Raw genomic sequence first — 16,303 nt, forward strand, 5'->3', positions numbered from 1 at the left:
TGGGCGCCACCCCGGAACCCCAGCTGGCCTTTCCCTCTTCACTTTCCTCGCCTGGCGTCGCAGCCTCCGTCGCTGGCGTGGGTCGCTTTGAAAGTGGAGAAGTCAGAGAGCAGAGTTAGTACTGCACGTAAGGTTGAAAGCAGATGCTAACGGTGGTTTTGTTGTTGTTGTTGTTTTGTTTTGCTTTTAAAATCCTTTTAAAATTACCGGTCGTTCCATGCGAGGTTGGTTCTTTCTAGTTCCTTAATTAACGGCTAATGAATTCCATGGTTGCCCACTCATGCTAATTGGAAACGTTGGGGGCGATATCTATGGTTGAAAGTGGCACTGGACAACATTTCCCCCTTTTTTTCCCCTTTAATTCGAGAAGTCCACTGCACATATTTGAGGGGTTTGAGAGGAGAGAGCGGTGAACGAGAGCGGGGAAGTCCAGATCCTCGGCCTTGCGTTGTCAGTATTGGCATGACCAGGATTGGTACCCACGCTTCTCTGGTGTCCGTTTCCTGATTTGGAAAACAAAACAAAACAAAACAAAACAAAAACAAAAACAAAAAACGGAGATGCGACTATGATGTGATTTCCAAAACTGTTTTCACCTTTGACATTTTGTGAACCGGAGGTTTTCTAGAATACAGTCGATGGGGTTGGGAGTGGGCATGTGAGACCGGGAGAATAAAGTCCCTTCAAGAGTGCTTGCTGTAGGCCAACTTACTGCAAAGGGCATATTTCCTTTGGATAAACAATTTCGCTTAAAGCTAAAGAAACAAATACCGTTAAGGATAGAGGAAAAAAGTGCTTGGTGCTGTCCGGGTCTGCATATCAAGTTGAGCCAAAGGTATCCCTGAAAGTAGGTCTGCATAATTAAGGCATAAATATGCAAAACTTTTTATCCTTAAAACTGCCAGAAAGAGACCATGTCTAAATTTAAGCCTGTTTGGCATCAACTTCTTCCCTCAGTTCAGGTTTGCTGCAGCCCTAGTCAGCAAGTGGGCATGCATATTGTACACACACACACACACACACACACACACACAGGGGCACCTAGTATGGGCCAGACCCTGTGCTTTATGTTCTGGCATTGGCAACAGGGCAAAGCATTGAGCCAGTCCATTCCCCAACTCTCTCCACCAGTCCATCATAAGTGGATTTTCCAGAAGCTACATTTCAAAAAACATTGCTTAGAAATTATCTGCAGGAGCAGTTGTCAGGGCCACTTTGTCTTTTTGGTAAAATAAATAAATAAATTTGAAAAAATCCACTGCTATATTAAAATGGATTGATCTAGCAATATCTCTCTCTCATAAACTCAGCCTGTCATTTTTTTTTTTTATACCTTTGTTAAAAAGAAAACCGGAGACCCAAGGTGGAGTCACTAACCCCCAGGACGACAAACCAAGACTTCATTGCAATTTCATCCTCTCTAGGAGTGGAGTTTTAAGCAAATCAATCTGGAATTTTCTGGTCAGTATCAATTAGGAAACCTGTCGCTGGGGCCTTCTCCATCCTTTCTGCACTACACCGCCAAAGGCAGATGAGATGATCTGCAGGATAAGGCCTCCCACCTACCCTCCTTAAAGGGTAATAATTCTTTATTTTCTTTTGCTAATAACTTCTTGGCCCAACCTCCTTCCTATAAAAATCTTCAATTTTATACAACTCCTCAGTTTGCTAGATGGGATGCTACCTGGTTCATGACTTGCTTAATAAAGCCAATGTGATGCTCAAATTATTGAGTTGAATTTTGTTTTTAACACCTTCAACTAAAACCTTTTATCAAAATATGAATGTATATAGCTCCTTTATTGAGAATGAGAACAACTATACCATATTTAAGCGATCATATAAATTAGAAGGGGAATGAATTTTTTATAGTGATATGTTGGTAGGGGTTCTAATAAAGATCCATTTTGGAAGGTTTGGATCTCTCTTGAGATCTGCTACTTGGTAAGGAGGTTTTTCACTCTTTAATCACTCCTCAAAATAATTAAAACTTCTGGGCTTTACGTATATGGCTGACTGAGAAAGGATTTATGCAGAAACTTGGATTCTGGACGCAAATACTGTTTTTGCAATATATTGATATGATTAGCTTTCTATTTAAAACAAAATATTTCATTAAATTAATGTTGTTATTATGAAATATACACACAGAACAATGCACAAAACAAAGGTGCCCAAGCCATTAATTTATCACACAGTGAACATTTATATGGTTCACACTCACCTCAAAACAGTCAGAACAGACATGCCAACTAAATGCAACCTTTATTGCTAGACAAGATCCTAACCTAAAAAAGTCAGAGAATTGTTGGACAGCAGAATTTCAGTATGGTCTGTGAGTTAGATATTAGTTTGTACCAATGTTAATTACCTGATTGTAGAGGTGTATGCTGATTATAGAGAAGGATGTCCTTGTTTTTCTATTGTTTGTTTTACTTTGAGAGGGGAGAGCACACATGCAGTGTTTAGGAGTGGTGAGACATCATATCTGCAACTTGTTCTCAAAAGCCTCAGAAAAGGAATGACAATAATGGGGGTAAATAAATAGCAATGGAACAAACAGTAAAAATGTTAATAATTGGAGAATCTTTGGATGAAGGGGTATGGGAGTTCTTTGTACTGTTTTGGCAGTTTTTTAAGTTTGCAGTTATTTCACAGTAATAATTTACAAAAAAAATCTACGTGGGTTGAGGAGTAAAATGTTGAAAACAAAGCTTTAAAATACTAAGTGAAATATATAGATGTCTTTAAACCTTAAAAAAGCATGAACTGGAAAAGATTGATAAATTTGACCATAATAAATGAAAAACTTTTATTCATAAAGTCACACCATACATAAAATAAAAGAGTGAATTATAAACTCACAAAAGATGAGTATGAAAAACTAGAGAACCCAAACCATTTTTTTTTAAAAGATTTTATTTGAAAGAGAGAGACACAGTGAGAGAGGGAACACAAGCAGGGGGAGTGGGAGAGGGAGAAAAAGGCTTCGTACTGAGCAGGGAGCCTGATATGGGGCTCCATCCCAGGACTCTGGGATCATACCTGAGTCGAAGGCAGAGGGCAGATGCTTAACAACTGAGCCAACCCGGCGCCCTCCAACAATTTTTTTTTTTTTAAATGAGAGAGCAGGTAATCATTTCTTTTCTTTTCTTTCTTTATTTTTTAAAGATTAATTAATTAATTAATTTTATTTTGGGGGGGCGTGTAGAGAGAGAGAGAGAGAGGGAGAGAATCTCAAGCAGACTCTCGGCTGAGCATGGAGATCCACCCAGGGCTCCATCCCATGATCCTGAGATCATGACCTGAGCCGAAACCAAGTGTCAGTACGAGTGGCGCCCCTCAAACTAAATTTTTAAAAGAGTGTATGTACATACACACATGCACACAAACTCCCTAAAATAAAAAGGAGCAAAATACATGAAGATTTCATAGATGAGAAAGCTTATGTGATTTATTCCAGGAATGCAAGCAAACTGGTTTAACATTCAGAAGACTCGGTGTCTTCAGGTCATTCACGTCCTGAGGGTTTTAAAGATTATAGGCTGATCTCACTGTGGTTGATCTCATGTTTCTGATGGCAACAGGCACACTTACAATCACTGGAAGCACCTCAAAAACAAGTAATGTTCTTCTCAGTGCACCTCATTAGAACTAACACTCCTAATGGAATGTAACACCATGTAACATGTGTTACATGTTATGTGTTACACACAGTGTAACATTAGGAGTGTAACATTCCTAATGGAACGTTGTTCCACCAGGGTTGATATTAATCTGGATTAAGCAGTCATGTTGGTGTCTGCCAGGTTTCTCTTCCCAAAACTGACCATTTCCATGTTCTGTTTTGTAACTGATTAGTATTTCATGGGAAAGTGTTCTGAGATTCTGCTGATTTCCTAGTCCTCATCACAGCTCCACACAAACCCTGAGCTCCACTGCCCGCCCCCCACCCCGGTCTAAATCATCCACCTCTATAGTCATTGCCAAATGGTGATTCTCTTTCTCATTTCTTTTAATTTTATTTGGTATTTTATTGTTAAGGAAGAACTAAATTCCTTCCTTCCTTCCTTCCTTCCTTCCTTCCTTCCTTTAAATCAGTATAAACTCATGGATCCCTATTTTATTTATAGTGCTAGAATCCTTTTTTCTTATTTTAATGCCCAAATATAGCTGATGGGAACCATTTCAAGCTGATTTTTGCGGCTTTTCAGTGTAACCTAATCATTCATTGAGAATTCTTATTTTCTGACACAAAAAGATATTCTGGGCTCATTGTGTCCTGACCCAGCCCTGGAATCAGGCATGTTTCCAAGAGCTCTGCTTTTTCAAGTTTCAAAACTGAGATCTAGGCCCTGATGGTGCCTGTCGTTGCTAGTATGTGGTTGCTTCTAAGTTTTTCAGAAGATAGAAATGGGAAATGTAGGTGTGCCTATATGTATATACACATACATATCTGTGCACACACATCTCTAGTTCTTTATCTGTATAGTTATACAAACATATTATAAAACTATAAGACTATGAGTTTATATTGATATATCTAATATCATTCCAATAATACGGGGGTCTTTCTATCCTTCCCTTTTCCATATGTACCTGAACCAATGTGTGTCCACTCCTTGGTGAGCTACAAAAGAGATGACCCCATGTAGAATTGTCACACAGAAGAAACTTTACAATAAGTAAGGAGATCACAGGGAATAACTTCCAAAGCTATGACTCCCTGGTTGGGGGAGGGGGCATGAGTGGGTTTCCTTTATTTAGGGCTAGGATGAAAATTCAGAAAAGGGAGTTTTGTCATTGCAGTAGAAGTGGGCTTAAGGTCGTGCATGTGTACTTAGGAAACATGCCTATCCATGCATTGTATGTGATGTTAACAAGGTTCGTCTTCCCTGGGCCAAGATCTTAACATTATAATGAGGTATAACTTTCAGGCACTCTGTGGTCCATCGGTGCATGCATAAGACGGTGGTCGAGCTCATACGGTCTAGGCCCAGTGGAATCCTCCTGTTGTTTTCCTCTTAAGGTTAACATTCCTATGAAGAAGGGGGGTCAGGAGGGTGTTGCTGGTGAGTTCTAATTGCATTAATCCAATGGGGCATGATTTCACATATGTGTAAATGTACTAAGAGTCTTGGCTCCCATTATCCTCAGCGTCTTATTTAGTTGCTCCAACAATTCACTGATTTGTTCAGCCTAACCCAGTGTTTAACCACACTGGCTGTCTCCTTCAACCTGCTTAAAGTCTATTTTATATGATATCAATATAATGTGGCCAGATTTTGTTTTTAAATGCTTGATATGTCTTGTTTTCCTTTTAATCTTGGTCTGTCCTAATACTTGAGGTCTCTCTCTCTCTCTTCTTTTGGTTTAAGTTTTTATTTGAATTCCAGTTAGTTAACATCCAGTGTGATATTAGTTCCAGGTGTGCAGCATAGTGATGCAACATTTCCATAAAACACGTGGCACTCATCACGACAATGGCACTGCTCAACCGCCACCCATTTCACCCATTCCTCCACTCCCTTCCCCTTTCCTCTGGTAACCGGGTGTATCTCTTGTAAGTATCATATATATAGATTTCTTAAAAGCCCAATTTGACAATATTTAGCTTTTAACTGATGTGTGTAATCTATTTACGTTAATTGTAAATAGTGACATCTTGAGACTCATTTCTACTATTTTTATTTTTCAGTTTATCTCCTTTTCAAGTTACATTTCTTTTTAATTATTTCTTTAATATTTTGAACTGATGGAGACATAGTCTCCTAAATAAAGCAAGGCATTTAGTCCATTCTCCTATTCCTTGGTTTCCTCTTACTCCTAACACTATTATATTGATATTATATAGATTTGCAAAAAAACTTTTTATTTTTGATATAATTTTAGACTCACAAGAAGTTGCTAAAAGAGTACAGAGAGTTCTCATACAACTTTGCCCAGTTTCCACTGAGGCATGACATCTCTTGTAATCATAGCACATTCTCAAAACCAGAATATTAATTGACGTGATAAAAGTAGCTAAAGATCTTAATCAGATTTCAGTGTTTTTATATGTGCTTATTTTTTGGTAGGTATGTGTATATAATCTGTGACATTTTATGACATGTATGGATTTGTATAACACCCCTGCCAGAATTCAGATACAGTTCTGACACCACAAAAGACACTTGGGTTGCCTTTTTATTTTTTTTTAAAGATTTTATTTATTTATTTGACAGAGATCACAAGTAGGCAGAGAGGCAGGTGAGGGGGCAGGCTCCCTGCCAAGTAGAGAGCCCGATACGGGACTTGATGCCAGGACCCTGAGATCATGACCTGAGCAGAAGGCAGAAGTTTAACCCACTGAGCCACCCAGGTGCCCCGCCTTTTTTTTTTTTTTTTTTTTTAATAGTCATACCCCCTGTCCTCTTCCTTAACTTTTGGCATTCACTTACCTGTTTTCCATTTCTATAATTTTCTTATTTCTAGAATGTTGTATTAATGGATTGGCCTTATTTCATTCAGTATAATTCTCTTACGAGTCATCCAGGTGGTTGGTTGTACCAATAGCTAATTTTTTTTTTTATTGCTGAATATTGTTCCATGCTATGGAGACATCCAAATTTGTTTAACTAGTCGCATATTGAGGGATGTTTGGATTGTTTCCAGTTTTTGGAATTTTATTACAAATAAAGCTGGTATGAACATTTGTGTACAGATTTTCATATAAGCATAAACTTTCATTTCTCTAGGATAAATGTCTAGGCATGTGATTGCTGGATTGTATGTCAAGTATGTGTCTGATTTTTATTTTTAAGATTGTAATTAATTATTTATTTATTTAGCATGCACAGGGGCAGGGGAGGGGCAGATAATGAATCTTGGAACACTGCATCAGAAACTAATGACATCTGTTTTGTGACTAATATCACATTGAAAATATAATAATAAAAAATAAAGTAATAATAAAGAAAAACAAAAAAATAGAGGAGAGAAAGAATCTACAGCGGACTCCATACTCAGTGCAGAGCTCCATGTGGGGCTCAATCTCATGACCCTGAGATCATGACTTGAGCCCAAGAGTGGGACACTCAACTTGCTGAGCCACCCAGGCACCCCTCTCTGTCAGATTTTGAAAGAAACAGTCGGACTGATTACAAATGGCCAGAGTATTTTACATTCTCATCGGCATGTGTGAGAGATCCTGTTTCTTTGTAAACTCACCAACAGTTGATGTCATCAGTACTTTTAATTTAGCTGCTCTAAATGTGTAGTGATGTGTAGTGATATGTCATCAGGGTTTCATTTGCAATATTCAAGTGTCTAGTCATGGTGAACATGTTGTTCCATGTTTCTTTACCATCCTATTTCTTATTTGATGAAGTTTCTGTCCAAGTCATTTTCCTATTTTCTCATTGGATTGTTTGTTTTCTAACTGTTGAGTTTAGAGATTTCTTTGCATATGAATTTCTTTGGATATGAATCCTTTGTTGAATTTGTGATTTGCAAACATTTTCTTCCAGTTGGTGGCTTATATTTTTATCCTCTAAACACAGTCTTTTGCAAAACAAAAGTTTTTAATTTTCATGAAATACAACTTATCCATTTTTTCTTTTATGGATAATGGTTTTAGGATTATGTTCAAAAAAGGAAAAAAAAAGGATATGTGCAAGAAATCTTCACTGAACTCTAGGTCACAAAGAAGTTCTGTTATGTTCTTTCTGAGAATTTTACAGTTTTACATTTGATATCATATATAGGCTTTTAAAAGAATTTTAATTTTTGATTATAGATGTATACTTTTCCTTTACTTTAGTCTTAGCATTTATTTTTGTTAGTTTTAAAATAACATAGTTAAGGGACTGGGTTGGGTCAGTTGCTTTAACTTCTCGCCCTTGGTTTCAGCTCAGGTCATGATCGCAGGCTGCTCAAGGAGGAGTCTACTTGAGATTCCCCCTCTCTCCCTCTCCCTCTGCTCCTCCCCCTGCTTGCACTCTCTCTTTCTGAAATAAATAAATAAATAAAATCTTGAAAATAACTCAAGTGAGTTATTTAGTCACCTATAATTTACCTATGTTTTGAGAATTATTTAAGTGATTTTTCCTTCATTTAAATTATTCATCCAAGACTGTTTTCATTATGGATCTTAGTGACACATTTTGATACTTTGTGTATTTCAATATGGATTTTTTTTTGCATTAGAATGACAATGTGGCTTTTCCTTCAATATTATAAAAATGTAACTCCACTGTCTGCTGGTATTCAGTTTTGCTGTTGGAAAATCTAGTGTCTCTCTACCTCATGTTCCTTTGAAGATAAACTGCTGTAATTTTTCTTTGTCCTTGATATTTCCAGATTTCACTAAAATGTGTTTAGCTGGGCATTTTCCTTATTCTTCTCTGGCACCCTGTGGCCTTTTCAATCCCAAGTCTTTCTTTCCTAATGTTTTACTTCTAGGAAACTTATCTTCATTTTCTTTTCTCCTTTAAACTATTTCTTTCTTTTTAGAACCCTTATTATCTGGATATAAGAGAGATTCTTTTTAGATTTTTAACTTACCAACCTTGGGGATTTGGAGGTGGGAAGACGGGAAAATGAGTATCCTGGTTAGTTAGTCCTAATCTCTTTTTCCAGCTGCTCACTAGTATAGGGTTCTGTACTGTCTTTACTCTGCTCCAGTGGCTACTTGGACCACAAGTCTGAGTCACAACAGGTGAGAGGGGAGGTATGTTTGTTCCTTTAGGAAAAACAGGGGAGAAGAAAAACTAGAGTGCCAATAGTTCCTTTCCAATTTCATTCTTCCTCAGCCTTGCCAGGATTTCTGGTCCACTGGTCACAGCCACCACTCAATCATCACGTGTTTAGAACAACCTATCACCTCAAGTTTTCTCTCTTATTTCCTCAAGGTTGACCTTGGAGCTAGGGGCTAACAGCCTTGGTTATTACCCATTTTCTCAGGATATTTTGGTTACCTTTTGAGTATTGATTTACAGCTGAACTATAATATGGTTAGAGACTATACTACATGATTTAATGAAGTTTCTTGAGAAATTTTCTCTGCATATACATAAATATATTCTATAATTTTTGGTTTCAATATTTTATAAATATCCATTAGACCAAGTTTTTTGATTGTGTTACTCAAATATTTCAAATTCATACTGACTTTTTATGTGTTCATTTTAAGAGTTACCAAGAGAGGTGTGTTGAAAACAAATAATGATGATTTTCAGTTTGTCTGTTTTTCTTTTTAATTCAGTCAACTTTAGGTTTATAGAAGACTGTGTTATTAGATTGTTACAAATTTGATTTTTTAAATATCTTCTTAGTAATTTGAACATTTTTAAGTTTAAATTCCTTTTTAAATTTTTTTTTTTTTTTGCCTTAAAGCCTATTTTTCCTAATATTGATATAGTAATCTGACATTTTTTTCAGGAGAATGTTTGCATGTATATCTGTTTCTATCCTTTTACTTTCAAATTACTTTTATCATTATATTTTAGATTTCTCTTCTAAACGAAGTCTACTCTGACAATCTTAACCTTTGAACTGGAGCATTTAGTTAATTTACATTTAGTCTAACTACCAACACATTTGGTTTTAAATCTACCATCTCGGGGTGCCTGGGTAGCTCAGTGGGTTAAGCCTCTGTCTTCGGCTCAGGTCCTGATCTCCGGGTCCTGGGATCAAGCCCTGCTGAACAGGGAGCCTGCTTCCTCCTCTCTCTCTGCCTGCCCCTCTGCCTACTTGTGATCTCTGTCAAATAAATAAACAAAATCTTAAAAAAAAAAATCTACCATCTCCTTATATACTTTCTATTTATCTCATGTGTGCTATGTTTCTTTTTATCTTTCTATGGTCTTCTTGTTGATTGTTTATGTTTCATTAGTTCATCTCCTCCCTTTATTATCTTAAAGGTTATATACAATTTATTATGGTTCTGAATCCCTTAGAAATGCCCATATGTATGTTAAATTTATCCAAGTCTCATATAAATTATGCTATTCTTTGATAGCACAAAAATTTTGAAACTTCAACTCAGTTGCTGCCTGTCTCAACTTATGTAGCACTAATTTTGTGCATTTTAATTCTCATTACTTTAAAAGTTAATGAGACATTATTGTTGTTTTGTACATCAAGCATTTGTTTATATTTGTCTACATATATATCTACAAATTTACCATTTTCATTGCTTCCTGCATTTCAGACATTCCAGCTGGTATCTTTTTTTTTTTTTTTTTAGTGCAGGTGGTAAAATGACAAATTATTTCAGCTTCTGTTTGTCTGAACATTGCTTTATTTTAATTTTATTCTTAAAAGATATTTTTCCCTGGTATACAATTCTAGTCTGTCAGTTTCTTTTAGAATTTTATAAATACCTCATTATCTGCCAACTCTTGTTGTTTCTGTTGAGAAGTCATCATTTCTAATCGCTATTCTTTTGAACACAATTCATCTTTATTTTCCAGGTGCTTAGCCCTTTCTTCTTTGTCTTTGCTTTTTGGCTTTTTTATCATGATGCACTTCCAAGTGAATTTTTAGATGGTTTGTTCTGCTTGGGCTCCTTAAGACTTCTTGAATCTGTGTTTCAATGCCAATATCTCTTCATTTATTGGCTTTTTTTTTTTTTAAGTACACATACATTAGACCTTTCTACATCTTCTATATGTTTTTCCCCTTTTCATATTTTCCCTCTTGTTTTACCATGTGTCATTTTATACATTTTCTTCTATTTTCCATTTCTTAAATTCTCTCTTTTTCTGTATCTATACTGTTTTAAAATGAACCAGTAAGTTTTTCATTTCAATCATTATTCTTGAAGACAATTGTAGAAGAATTTCTAGAAGAGTCTTCTCTTTGTTTTTATTTGTTTTTTTTTTTAAAGATTTTATTTATTTATTCATGAGAGCTAGAGAAGGAGAGAAAGAGAGGCAGAGGGAGAAGGAGGCTCCCCACTGAGCAAGGACTCCATCCCAGGATACTGAGATCATGACCTGAGCCAAAGGCAGATGCTTAACCCACTGAGCCACTCAAGTGCCCAAGTATTATCGTTAATAAACTTTTATTTTTAGAAATGTTTTTGTTTTGAACAGACTTATAGAAAAATTGCAAAGATAATACAGAAAGTTCCCATATACCCTACACCCAGTTTCTCTATTCTTAACATCTTATGTAAATATGGTGATTTGTTATAATTACTAAAGTTCATACTTTATTCAGATTTCCTTTGTTTTTACCTCATGTTCTTTTGTTGTTTCAGAATCCATCCAGCATACCATATTAATTACATTTAGTTGTTATGTCTCTTTGGATCCTCATGGCCGTAGCTGTTTCTCAGGCTTTTTTTTTTTTTTTTTTTTTTAAAGATTCTATATATTTATTTGAGAGCTAGAGAGAGCACAAGTGGGGAGTGGAGCAGCAAAGAGAGAAGGATAAGCAGACTCTGCCCTGAGGGCAGAGCCCAATATAGAGTTCAGTTCTACAACCCCAAGACTATGACCCTGAGACCATGACCAGAGCTGAACTCAAGATCTGGACACTCAGACAATTGAGCCACCAGGTGCCCCTCTTTGTTTTTGATAACTTTGATAGTTTTGAGGAATACTGGTCCGGTATTTTGTATAATATTCGTCAACTGAGATTTCTCTTATGTTTTCCTCATGACTACTCTGAGGTTAAGAGGTTTTGAGGATAGGACCGTTGGAGGTTAAGTGCCATTCTTATCACATCATATCAATGGTATACTATCAACATTGCCGAAATGGACTAAATGTTTGTGTTCCCCTCAAATTCATATGTCAAAGCTCCCAATGTGATAGTATTTGGAGATGGGACCTTTGGAAAATAATTAGGGTTAGATGAAGTCAAGAGGGAGAGGTCCTCATGATAGAATTAGTACCTTAATAAAAAGAAACACCAGAGATCTTACTCTTTCTTTCTTCTCAAGTGTGCATGAACAAGGGGTCATGTGAGCAGTCAGTAAGAGCCTTATATTCAGCAGCAAATGAGACCCAGAATTTAATTTTAAGGGTATCAGATCAACCAGAGTGAATGCATAGGCATGAACAATCTCCTATACGAAAGTTAGGACCTTGAAAGGGGAAAAGTGGTGCCTTAACACCTGAGATGAGACATTTGGGTAGATGAGCCCAATATTTAATCTGAAATTACCCTGAACCTTCCAGAGCAGCAGAAGCATTTCCCTTCCCCATGCAGGAAGATAGAAGCCTCCCTTTGAAAACCTTAGAGATTCTGCAAAAAGCTCATCCAAGTCAGGTATATTATTCTCAATCTGTAGACCTGCTTCACTTCACTGCCTTTGGAATAATCAGCGAGGGTCAAGGTGTAGTACAACCTCAGTAGGAAATATAGTTCCTACTCCAGGACAAAAAATACACACACCAAGGAGTTACAAGACTTGGCAAATATATAACAATGTAAACTGGTGGAAGTGCATATTGAAACTGAAACTGGATGGGGGGAAGGTGGAATATAAAGTCAGTGAGGGTGACTTTACAGCCATTGGACTCTAGCAACTAGAGATTTAAGATCTTAGCGAGGAGTCCCAGAGCCAGTGGTAATAGGCATGGGGATGGATTTATGAAGCTTGCATATACTGCTGGTCTAATTGATCGGGTTGGAGATGCCAGAACTGCTTTGGCAGAGCAGCAAGGAAGGAACCAGAAGGGATAAGGAGGTGTGTGTATTAGAAGGGGTTTATTACATGAGATCAAAGGCCCTACAACCTCACTGTATTCTCCAGGAGAGCCCAGGGGACCTGATCATCACTAAGGCAAATGCACTTTGGATATAAATTTTGTCTGACCTGTTCATGGTTCAAATATTTCCCCATATCTATTCTTTTCTTTCCTTTTTCTTTTTCTTTTCTTTTCTTTTTCTTTTCTTTTTTTTTTTTTTTGACTTTGTGATGTCTTCTGCTATGGGGAAGTTTACAATTTTTAATAACTCAGATTTGTCCATATCTTCACGTTTGGTTTCTGGATTTTGTATTGCTTATAAATAACCTCCCCACCTACAGCTTATAGAACCATTAATTTTTTAGCATTGAACATAGATTTGTATCTTACATGAAAACTAATAACAGTTATGCTCACACAGAAGCTCTTTATCCTGCCATCCACTTATTCAAAATTGTCATCTTGGTTGTTTTTTCTGAAACTGACCTGATTCCATGGAAGAAACAGGCATCTCTCCCTTTTTGCGGCTTTACATTTTGCTGATCTATACATTTGCTACGCACAGTCCTACAGTGTGAGTTATATTGTACTTCTCTCCTTCTTAGCTTGATCATCTGGTGCTCTTCCCCAGTGTTTCCTATCATGTCTGAACAATAAAGATAACAAAGCATGTTTGGTCCACATACAGTCTTCAAAGAGGCAGGCTTTTGTTCTATAAATCACTCCAAAAACACATTTTACCTAAAAATGGGACTGTTTGAGCATAGTTTAATATTCTAATATTTAAGTTTTTGTATGCTTGGAATCTTTTATGCTGTGTGGAATGTTCTTTTCTTATTTCTTCCATTCTTTTGGGGTACAACCAACCTGGCATGACTTTTTTTTTTTTAATTTTACTTTTTAATTTTAGTAGGCTTCACACCCAACATGGGGCTCAAACTAACAACCCTGAGATCAAGAGTTACATGTTTCACTGACTAAGCCAGTCAAGTGCTACAACTTTTTTTATTTTATTAAATTTTTAAAAAGATTTTATTTATTTATTTGAGAGAGAGAGAGAGAGAGAAATCACCAGGGAGAAGGGTTAGAGGGAGAAGCAGACTCCTCACTGAGCAGGGAGCCTGATGTGAAACTTGATGCCAGGACCCTAGGACCATGACCTGAGCTGAAGGCAGACACTTAACCGACTGAACAACTCAGGCACCCTAGAGTCCGCAACATTTTTTTTTTTTTTTTAAGTTAACTGTGTGCTGAAAGGTTTGTGGACATCACAGGGAACATGAGTTCTGACTGTAAGCGTGTGTGAGCTCTGGCTTGAGATCTAAAATTTTCTCTTCCATCCAAACTTCCTTGCATCTGAAAAAATAAGTATATTCCTATGTTGTAAGAAAATTATAAGCAGCATATTTCAGTGACCAAAGGGAGATGTGACATAAATGTCCCTGATATAATTGTGGGTTTGCAAGACACATTCACCATGGACTCTACAGTTTCTCCTCAGTGCATCACGGATCTGTGTTCTGAGGAAAAGATTCATGGCAGCTGTACTCTCAGTGTTGAAGGGGAAAAACACTTTATTGATATTATAAAAGCCTACTAGAAACAGAAAGAAGAAAAGGGAAATTAGCACATTAATGGGGGTAATAGTAAGCAGTAAAGGAGAGTAAGACCGAGTTTCATCAAATCAGGTACTTAGATCATGCAACTTCAGGTGGAAAGCCAGGTGGAGATGGCCAGGCTGAAGTCCTAATTGAGAGGCCTGGGTGGAGTGTCCTCTGCTCAGCTGAGACTCCCAAATGACCATCCCCATCAGGGCCATATTTATTGCATGAATGAAAGGGGTCTGAAGTTAAACATTTGCTTGCCTATATGCAGTCGGAGTGAGCTGCATTCCTGTGTTGTCATTCCTGTGCTTGCTTCTCCTCCTGGATTCCTTTCTGTGGGGCCAGCCCTGTCTGAGCCAGAGGGGGTCTAAGGCATGATTTGTAGCTCTTGGCATCCAGACCAGAAGGCCCAGTTCTCACCTGGATGCCAGCTAATGTCAACTAATCAGGCTCCCAAGGTCACTCATGCAGCGTGAGTCTCACAAACAACATTCTTTAGCCTGCCTGCGTTGGTGCAGGTCAGGGTGGTTGGTGACGCAGGACAAATCACGGAAACCTCCATCCAAACAGTACAATGGACTGGTGGGGCTTGGCCTCTGTAATCAAGCTTTCTAGTATGAAGACTTAAAGGATGGTTGAGCTCACAGTGCAAGCTTTTAACTAGGACTTTTTTTTTTAAATTAAAAACAAAACATTGCACTAATAAAGTAAATAGTCATTAAGTGAGAATTATCTACTTTTATATATTTGGAATAAGATATAAATAGCATTTGGAATAAGACTTAAAGGAAAATAACAAGACAAATGAATAGACTCATCTTAAACTCAGATCTAGCTTCTTAGACATCTCCTCCCCAGCACTACCTCTGGAGGGTTCCATGATTTCCAGATTACTTTTAGATACCTTTAGAATTAGAGGCTTTTCGCTTTCAACTAGTTGTTCACAAAGATTTCTTAAATATCTGGCCCACATTGAATTATGAAATGTTGCTACCAAAGTTTTTAATTTTTGTTTCATTATTAAGGGACCTCAGCTCTCCAAGTCCCATGCTGTTTTCAGGCAGGTAGTTGCCTTTAACTTCTTAAACCCTTACTGTGGCTTACTCCGCTCAGCACATCAGGCCATCCTACTGCGGGCTGCGGAGCCCACAACATGCCACAGGCTCCCTTTGTGGAAACGAGAGCCTGAGGTTCAACATTCACCTCCCCTGCTACAGGACCAGACTGGCTGTTTTGGTAGAACTTATGCAATTTGGAAGCTCTTCCTTATTTATTTTAGTGGACTATGGTTTGATTCTGCCATTTTCTTTTACACCTAGGAGGTAGCAAAGTGACATTTGTAGCTTTCACTGGAGAGTGAAATCTTCACCTGCCCATCAGGAGCCTGTGGCCACAGAGGAAAGAGCAGTCACTTCCTTCAACAAAGACATTGGGTGTTGTTTCCCTTCTCTCAGAATATTCTGTCATGTGTTACTACTTCAACCAATGCCTCTATTGTAAGTATCATTTTGTCAAATATATATTCTTTCTAACTATATATTCTGAAAAAATGTGATTCAAGAACATTGGTGATCTGAGGCTGAGCCAGTGCCAGCATGGAGCCCGGGCTGGTCACGAATTATTTTGTGAGGACGCTGGGAGGTGAGCTTGGCCAGCAGCATGGCAGCCATGACACCAGGGTCTTCTCTCCTCTCTTCACCTGGGGGTGAGACTGGGCTCCAGGGCACCCTTTATGAAAATGTTCTGCAGAAACTTCTTTTCTGTTTGTGGGTATAAGGAAGTTCTTGGTGACATACTTCAGGGAGTCACTCCACAAGCCCTGGCCAAACAGTGAATCCAGCCTCACCAATTACAACCAGTAAATTCCTGATCATAAATCATTTATTAACACAGAATGGAAAAGGTCACATTCCAGGTCACAGCCTGGAGTCAGACAGACGGACGTGAGATTTCAGTTTTGGCTTCCTTCCTAAAGTTATTTGCTGTAAAAACACGGTCAACTTACTTACTTCTCTG

At 37.7% G+C, this 16,303-nt stretch overlaps 1 long non-coding RNA gene across 2 annotated transcripts in view; it reads left to right on the forward strand.

Moving 5' to 3' along the window:
- LOC132018765 (uncharacterized) overlaps positions 1-16,303 on the forward strand; it is a 31,930-nt gene continuing 15,627 nt past the window's right edge. Inside the window, exons 1-3 of one of the 2 annotated variants that reach the window (XR_009404572.1) lie at positions 1-127; positions 1,347-1,461; positions 15,607-15,783. This is a non-coding gene — a long non-coding RNA (uncharacterized LOC132018765). The remainder of the gene's footprint in view (positions 128-1,346; positions 1,462-15,606; positions 15,784-16,303) is intronic. The other variant, XR_009404571.1, reaches the window with a different exon arrangement.

Source organism: Mustela nigripes, chromosome 5, assembly GCF_022355385.1.
Source record: "Mustela nigripes isolate SB6536 chromosome 5, MUSNIG.SB6536, whole genome shotgun sequence".
Classification (NCBI taxonomy): domain Eukaryota; kingdom Metazoa; phylum Chordata; class Mammalia; order Carnivora; family Mustelidae; genus Mustela; species Mustela nigripes.